General features: G+C 44.5%; 1 pseudogene; it reads left to right on the top strand.

Moving 5' to 3' along the window:
* Window positions 1-3,275: 3,275 nt before the first annotated feature.
* Window positions 3,276-3,365, top strand: LOC114701080 (annotated as a pseudogene).
* The last annotated feature ends 4,888 nt before the right edge of the window (window positions 3,366-8,253 follow it).

Below are 8,253 nucleotides of genomic sequence, written 5' to 3'. Positions count from 1 at the left end.
TGTGCAGGTGGGGCAGAGGACAATCTTGGGTGTTGTTTCTCGGGTACCATTCACTTGTTTTTGTGAGACAGGATCTCTCCTTGCCATGTAACTCACCTAATGCCTAGGTGGGCTGGACAGTGAGCTCCAGATACCTGTGGTTTCAGCCTCCTTAGCACTAGGGTTGTAAGACTGTAGACATCCTCCTCCTCCTCCTCCTCCTCCTCCTCCTCCTCCTCCTCCTCCACAGGTGCTGGGGTTGTAGCTCAGATTCACATGCTTTCAAGGTTAGCATCCATTTTACCAACTGAACTGTCTCTCCAGCCCAGTAGGGAATGTTGTTTATGAAGTCATAGCATTGCCTTTAAGATAAGGCAAAGGCTCATGGGAAGTCCACAGGAAATGGAAGTTGCTGGGGTTTGTTCCAACTTCCGCTCTGTCATCGTGTTCTAGGGCATCTAAGCACCTCGCAGAACCCAGGGAGTAAAATCAGCATCCGGCTCAGTCTGCCCCTCCCCGCCGTGCCAGTCGGCCCGGGTACAGTGCGAAGATGACAGGGCCCAGAAGGAGTGGGTTTAAAGAGTCTCCCTTCCCCACAGCTTGGCACCCAGCCTAAACCCTCTGCTCACTGAAAGGGTGCCAAGCTGCCCAGCACATTTGAATTTGCAAATCGTCTCCTGTTTACTATCAGAGGATCTGCAAAGCTGAATCTCCTTGTGGGTTTTCGTGCGGCTGTCATGAGTCCTGTTGGGAAGCGGGCCTTCACAAACCTCAGTGTGTAAGTAACAGGCTGCTTCGGCTGTAGGTGAACGAGTCATAAAAGGATTATTCAAGGAGTTTTTTATTTTTTTACCCTGGACTGGATTTGAGCATTTGCTGGTTTGGAGGTGGGGACGGAAACGGCTGAGCCTTTGAGAGTAGGAAGAGAGTCCAGGATTGGAAACCATCGCTTGTTAGGGGACTCTGCTGTACCGCTCAGCTGCGATGACAATCCACTCGAGATATGTTGTATTAAAAGAAAGTGTGGCGTGAGTCCAGCGGTTGAAATGCAGACGCCCACATGTATTTATATTCTCGGGGCCTGGGCCATGTGTGCGGTGACACAGCATGCTGGAAAGTCGTGGAACTGAAAATAACATATGTCTGTCTCAAGTGCCAGAGGAAATTGTAGCGCTAGTGAGAAGGAGCAGGGTGCAGATTTAGAAAGGGGAGCGAAATGCCTCCTGTGTCACTGTGGTGTTTATCCTCAGGCCCTCGCTTCTTCTCACACATAGCGGGAGCCGCCGCAAAACCGCCAGGAAAACAAATGCTGAACTGTGCCCAGGCCTGCTTCCAGAGCAGGTTGGCTTTACGCAGCTCTGCCTTGGAAATGAGGTTCTGGCAGACTGAATTTTGACCCTCGCTGTGGTTTGCTGAGTACCTGGAAGGCTCGTCCATGAGTAAGAAGCTGTGGATGGTGCTGAAACTGTGCAGAGAGGTGTTGGCAAGAAAGGAGGTCTCTTTACCTCAGAACTGCCTGGACTTAAACATGACTCAGAGAGAGGACTGAAGAGGTGGCCCAGTAAGTATTTATGGTGCAACACAAGGTCCTGAGTTCAATTCTCGGAACCCACGTAAAAAGCAAAAAGCTGGATGTGCGCTTGTAAGCCCTGGAGAAGCCGAGCAGGCAGATCCTTGGGGCTGCAAGCCTATTTGGCAAGCTCTAGGCTAGTGAGAGACCCAGTCTCGAAAAAACAAACCAAAACAAACCAAACCAAAAACGGAAGGAATGATAGCACCTGTGGAATGATAGCTAAGGCTGCCCCTTGGCCTCCATGTGCAAATGTGTTCTTGCATGTACATTAATGTGTGCGTTGCGTACTTTTACTCATAGACACACACACACACACACACACACACACACACACACACACACACACCTTCCAAGAAAAACCCCAAATCAAGTACTTGCAGTCTTTTGGGAACCAGAGAGCCAACTAGATCTTTTCTGGATTCAGAAACATGTGGGCTCACTGCCTTCCTCTCTATAGGGTGCTGTCCCTAAAGATGGCTACTGTCTTCAAATTCTGATTCTGAGTGTTTCTATAAAGAGAGGCTACAAAAGTTAAAGAAGGGATAATTGGTCAAAAATACTCTCTTTTTTTATAATTCCTTGAAAGCAAGCAAATGATTTAGCTTCCTTGTTCCCTTTTATTTACTCTGCCATTTTGACCGTATCAGGCACAGCCCAAGATGTGGAGCACACTGGGTTTTTATAGGTAGAACAGAGCAGAGAGAATGGGATTTAGATACTTTCCTCTGGTTCTGGGGTTCATCTTCTTAGAACACCATTGGCAACTTGGAGTCCTCTCTCAGACAACATTGTGGTCTGGAACCATCCTGTTAGACCCTCAGCAGGGGCTCCAAGCTACAAGATTTTATCCTGTGCATTGGCTTATGTGTAAACACCATCTCACTTCTCTTTTTCTTATTTAGAGTGGACCTGTTCTCCCTCCTCCCTCCCTGCCCCCAATTCCAGTGGATCACACAGATCCTTCCCTTGAGCCTTCCTTCCTCCTGCTCATCGTTTTATCCCAGCCCACAACTCCAGGAGGCATCCCATGGGAACCTACCAGTCAAGCCTGACAGAGAGGCAAGCAGGCCATCAAAGCAGACAGGAGAGCTTCAGATCTCACTTTGCCTCCTCTCCTCCAAATCCAGCCCCCTGTTCTCATCCCCAGCTTTGTAGCAGACTGCCTGTGGCATCCTCTCCTCACTCTCTGCCTCCATCCCACGAGGACTAAGTAGATCTTGGTGGAGCCCCCTGCTTTCCTCTCTCCTGGGACCCCCTCACCCTGCTTTCCTCTCTCCTGGGGACCCCCTCACCCTGCTTTCCTCTCTCCTGGGGACCCCTCACCCTGCTTTTCTCTCTCCTGGGGACCCCCTCAGCCCACTCCTCCAAGCCCAGCCCCATTCCTAAGTGTCAGCTCCTAACACCTAGAAACACTTTTTACTGGGATTTCCCAGTGGCCATACCTAGCAGGATCCCAGAAGAATTCCCTACCAGACAACACACAGACACCACACTCTCTCAAGAACCAGAGAGGGCAACAGAAACCAGGGAACAAAACACTTACTCAACAAAGACAAGACCAGATATTAGCACCTAGAATTACAATCATCTCAACCCCAGATGCCTACACTCCAGCATAAAAACACAATAACAGCCACTGGAGCCAGCTATTGTACTACAGGAGGCCCTGAGAATTCCAACATAGCTGAAGCACAACAGAAAGACCTTAAAACAGCCTTTATTAGTGCTCGCTTCGGCAGCACATATACAGAGAAGATTATCACGGCCCCTGCGCAAGGATGACATGCAAATTTGTGAAACAGTCCATATTTTTAAACCCTTATCCAAACTAACTAAAAGATAGAGAGAGAACATCCAAAACAACAAAATCAGAAACAAAAAGGGGGGCATAACAACAGACTCCGAGGAAATACAGAGAAGCATTAGGTCATACTTCAAAAACCTATGCTCCACAAAATTGGAAAATCTAAAAGAAATGGACAAATTTCTTGATACGTAGCACTTACCTAAATTAAATCAAGATCAGATAAATGATTTAAACAGACCAATAACCCCTGAGGAAATAGAAGCAGTCATTAAACTTTTTCCAAACAATAACAACAAAAACATCCCAGGGCCAGATGGTTTTAGTGCAGAATTCTACCAGACTTTCAAAGAAGAGCCAATACCAATGCTCTTCAAATGTTATTCCACAGAAACGGAAGGAACATTGCCAAACTCTTTCTATGAGACCACAATCACCCTGATACCCAAACCACACAAAGATTCAACAAAGAAAGAAAATTGCAGACCAATTTCATTCATGAACACAGATGCAAAAATACTCAACAAAATACTGGCAATCCAAGAATACATTAAAAGGATTGTACACCATGACCAAGTAGGCTTCATCCCAGAGATGCAGGGATGGTTCAACATACAAAAATTTGTCAATGTAATTCCCCATATAAACAAACTAAAAGAAAAAAATAAAAACCACGATCATCTCTTGAGATGCTGAAAAAAAAAACCTTTGATAAAATTCAACAAACCTTCATGATAAATGTCTTGGAGAGATAAGGGATACAAGGAACATACCTAAACATAATAAAAGCAATATAAAGCAAGCCAATTGCCAGCATCAAATTAAATGAAGAGAAACTCAAAGCAATTCCACTAAAATCGGGAACAAGACAAGGTTGTCCACTCTTTCCATACCTATTCAGTATAATATTTGAAGTTCTATCTAGAGCAATAAGACCACTAAAGGAAATAAAAGAGATACAAATAGGAAAGGATGGAAGAAGTCAAAGAATCATTATTCACAGATAATATGATAGTATACATATGTGACCCCAAAAACTCTACCAGGGAACTCCTACAGCTGATAAACACCTTTAGTTAAGTGGTGGTATACAAGATTAACTAAAAAAAAAAAAAATCAGCCCTCCAATATACAAATGAAAAACAGGCTGAGAAAGAAATCAAAGAATCAATATGTTTTACAATAGCCTCAAATAATATAAGATATCTTGTTGTAACTCTAACCAAGTAAGTGAAAGACCTGAATGACAAGAATTTCAAGTCTTTGAAGAAAGAAACTGAAGAAGATATCAGAAAATGGAAAGATCTGCCAAGCTCATGGATCAGTGGGATCAGCATAGTAAAAATGACCATCCTACCAAAAGTAATCTACAAATTCAATGCAATTCCCATTAAAACACAAACACAATTCTTTACAGACTTTGAGAGAACAACACTCAACGTTATATGGAAAAACAAAAAATCTAGGATAGCTAAAACATTCCTGTACAATAAAAGAGCTACTGGAGATATCACCATCCCAGATTTCAAGCTCTACTACAGAGCTATAGCAATAAAACCCACATGGTATTGGTAGAAAAACAGACAGTGGATCAATGGAATTGAATTGGAGAGCTAGATGTAAATCCACATACCTATGGACACCTGATTTTTGACAAGGAAGCCAAAATTATACAATGAAAGAAAGAAAGCATCTTCAACAAATGGTACTGGTCTACTGGATATTGGCAAGTAGAAGAATGCAAATCAATTCATATTTATCACCCTGCACAAAACTCAAGTTCAGGTGGATCAAAGACTTCAACATAAATACAGATACACTGAACCTGATAGAAGATAAAGTGGGGGAATACTCTCAGACACATTGACACAGGAGACAACTTCCTGAACGGAACACCAATAGCACAGGCCTGATTTTGGTTTTATTATGTTTAGGTATGTGCCTTGCATCCCTTTGAAAATGTGGTATATTTACACAACGGAGCATTACTCAGCTGTCAAAAACAAAGACACTAGGGAATTTGAAGGCAAATGGATGGAACTAGAAAAAATCATCCTGAGTGAGGTAACCTAGAAAGACAAACATGGTATGTACTCACTCATAAGTGGATATTAGCTGTAAAATAAAGGATAATTATGCTATAATCCACAGACCTAGAGAGATTAGATAACAAGGAGGGTTCATGGGGGGATACCCTTGATCTCCCTGGGAAGGAGAAATAGAAGAGATTTTGTGAGTGGGCTGAGGGCAGGTGGGGTTGGGAACAGGAGTGATCAGGTTACGGGGGCACAGAGTGGGAGAGTGCTGAGAGAGACTGCTTGGGGTGCGTTTTGGGGTTGGATGGAAGCCTGGTGCAGGAGAATCTCCCAGGAGTCTACAGGGAGGACCCCAGCTTAGACTCTTAACAATAGTGAATAAATAGCCTTAACTTGCCATCTCCTGTGACCAGATTGGTGCCTGCCCCAATTGTCCTCAGAGAGGTGCCATCCAGCAACTGATGGAGGCAGATGCAGAGACCCACAGCCAAACATTAGGTGGAGCTTGGGAATCTTTCAGAGGGGGAGGAAGAGAGGGATAAGGAGGAGGTAAAAGGAGTGTAGGAGCCAGAGGGGTGGAGGAAACCACAGGAAGGCTCACACAATCAGCTAACCTGGGCTCATAGGGGCTCCCAGAGACTGAATGGATAACCAGGTAGCCTGCATGGAACTGACTTAGGGACTCTGTATATATGTTACAGTTGTGTAGCTTGGTACTCTTGTAGGACTCCTAACAATGTGAACGGGGACTACTTCTGACTCTTTTACTGGCTTTTGGGACCCTACTCCTCATACTTGCCCAGCCTTACTTCATACAAGGGGAGGTGCTTAGTCTTACTTGATATGCCATGTTTTATTGATATGCATGTGTGGAGGCCTGAAAAAGGTTTCCCAGTGAGATCTGAGCTTGCTTTATCCAGTAGGGCTGCATTAGAGAATTGTTTGACCACATGTGTGGTTACCAGGTGATTAGAAGGCTCAGCACTTGGCTGTACTAGGGGGAGGTCTTTTGCTCCACCCCTTGGTATTCCTATAAAAGGGCCCTTAGAAGATACCAGAGGGGCTAGTGGTTAAGGATCCAGGTGCTCCTAAGGACACCCTGTGTTCCTATCTGTTTCTCTCCCCTCTATCCTTCTATCTAAATACTTCTCGCTTCACCATCCTCAAGAGTGTCCTGGGGAAAAAGTGGGAGCGGGTTCCCCACACTCATGGGAGACCCGCTCTTTCCTGGATGGAGAGAGAAGAGAAGGTGGTTAGGGATAGGAGCAGGAGGTTCCATGGGGGAGAGGCTGGGACTGGAGGATGGAGGGGAGCCTGTGTCCAGGATGTAAAATAAATAGACGAATATAAAATAGCCTTTATGAACATGATAGAGGTCATTAAAGAGAAAATGAATAAATCTAAGAAAACACAAACAAAAACTGGAAGGAAATGAAAAAAAGACAATTGAAGATCTAAAAGTAGAAATAGATTCATTAAAGAAAGCCCAGAGGGAAACCTGGGAATAAAAAAAAAATTAGGAACTCAAACAAGAACCTCAGAGGCAAGCCTCACCAATGAAACATAAGAAAGAGAAGAGAGAATCTCAGGTATTGGAGACACGACAGAAGGAATGGATATCTTGGTCAAAGAAAATGTTAAATCTAAAGAAATTCTGGCACAAAACATCAAGGAAATCTAGAACACTATGAAAAGACCAAACCTATGAATAATAGAAATAGAGGAAGGAGAAGAAATCCAGGTGAAAGGCACAGAAAATATTTTCAACAAAATCATAGAAGAAAATTTCCCTAACCTAAAGAAGGAGAAGCCTACCAAGGTACAAGAAAATGTTAAATCTCAAGCTGTAAGAGAGGCAGATTATGCAGTCCCAGGGGCAGGGTTTAAGGGAGCGATCTGGTAGGATTGGTCTAGTGCCTGGCACCCAGCAAACTATGGAGAAATGCGGGGAAAATGTAGAAAAACTTGGCTTTCTACATGTTGAATGACATTACCCTTTTGGTCTGCACTGGACAGGGGAGGAGCTTTTTATCTTATAGAGAAACTAAGGCTTAGAGAACCCTTGGTCATCTGGAGGTGCCTGGTCTGGTGAATGGCTGGGCAGGAGTTGAATGCCTCATTCTCCAACTGTTCTTCCACCCTGGCTCTGAGAACAACCTCATATTAGCTCAGATCCAAGTGATAACCTGAGTCTTTCTCACCAGCCAGTGGCTTCATCACTCTGGGAAGCATATCTTAGGAAGGGCCATGCACCTAGAGGCTGAAACACTTGGGCTTCTTGGTCCTAGGACCTCTACTGTGTCCTTGTCTTTCTCCCCTATCTTAGTTACCATTTGTATCTCAAACAACAGATTTCCAAGGCACACCTACCACTCTCAAGTGTTCTTCCTCATCTGGCTCCTTGTTTTGACAAACCACATTAGGTTTTGTCTGATTTTAGAGCACCGAACATTCAAGGTCAGGAGGAGATTGAAGATGGCTTGTTAGTCAAGGTGGCTTGTTAGTTGACAAATCATCCATGCCCAGAAAGAAAGCTATCCCAAGACAGCTCCTGCATCCCTCCTTCCTTACTGGGTCCATCTTGAGACACCTTTGGTCTCTCTCTCCTCTGATGTTTTTTTGCCTGGAGTGTGTGTCTGGGGCCAGTCAGTTCTTAGGTGTGGGTAGATCATTCCAGCACATCTTCAGTTGTTCTCATAACTCTTTCACTTTCATGAATTCTGGTTCTAGAATATGGGTAGTTGTTCAAGGCTGCCGAAGTGTCTCAACCTGTGTCTTGTCTCACCCTCAATGCTCTTTCTTTCCCTCCTGACTCCAGGGAGCCAGCCAACAGCCTTCCTCACTCTGAGGTCCTTCCCAGT

Source organism: Peromyscus leucopus, chromosome 1 (genome assembly GCF_004664715.2).
Source record: "Peromyscus leucopus breed LL Stock chromosome 1, UCI_PerLeu_2.1, whole genome shotgun sequence".
NCBI classification, from domain to species: Eukaryota; Metazoa; Chordata; class Mammalia; order Rodentia; family Cricetidae; genus Peromyscus; species Peromyscus leucopus.
Note: the sequence above shows the minus strand (reverse complement) of the source record. Positions and strands in the feature narration are given on the sequence as shown.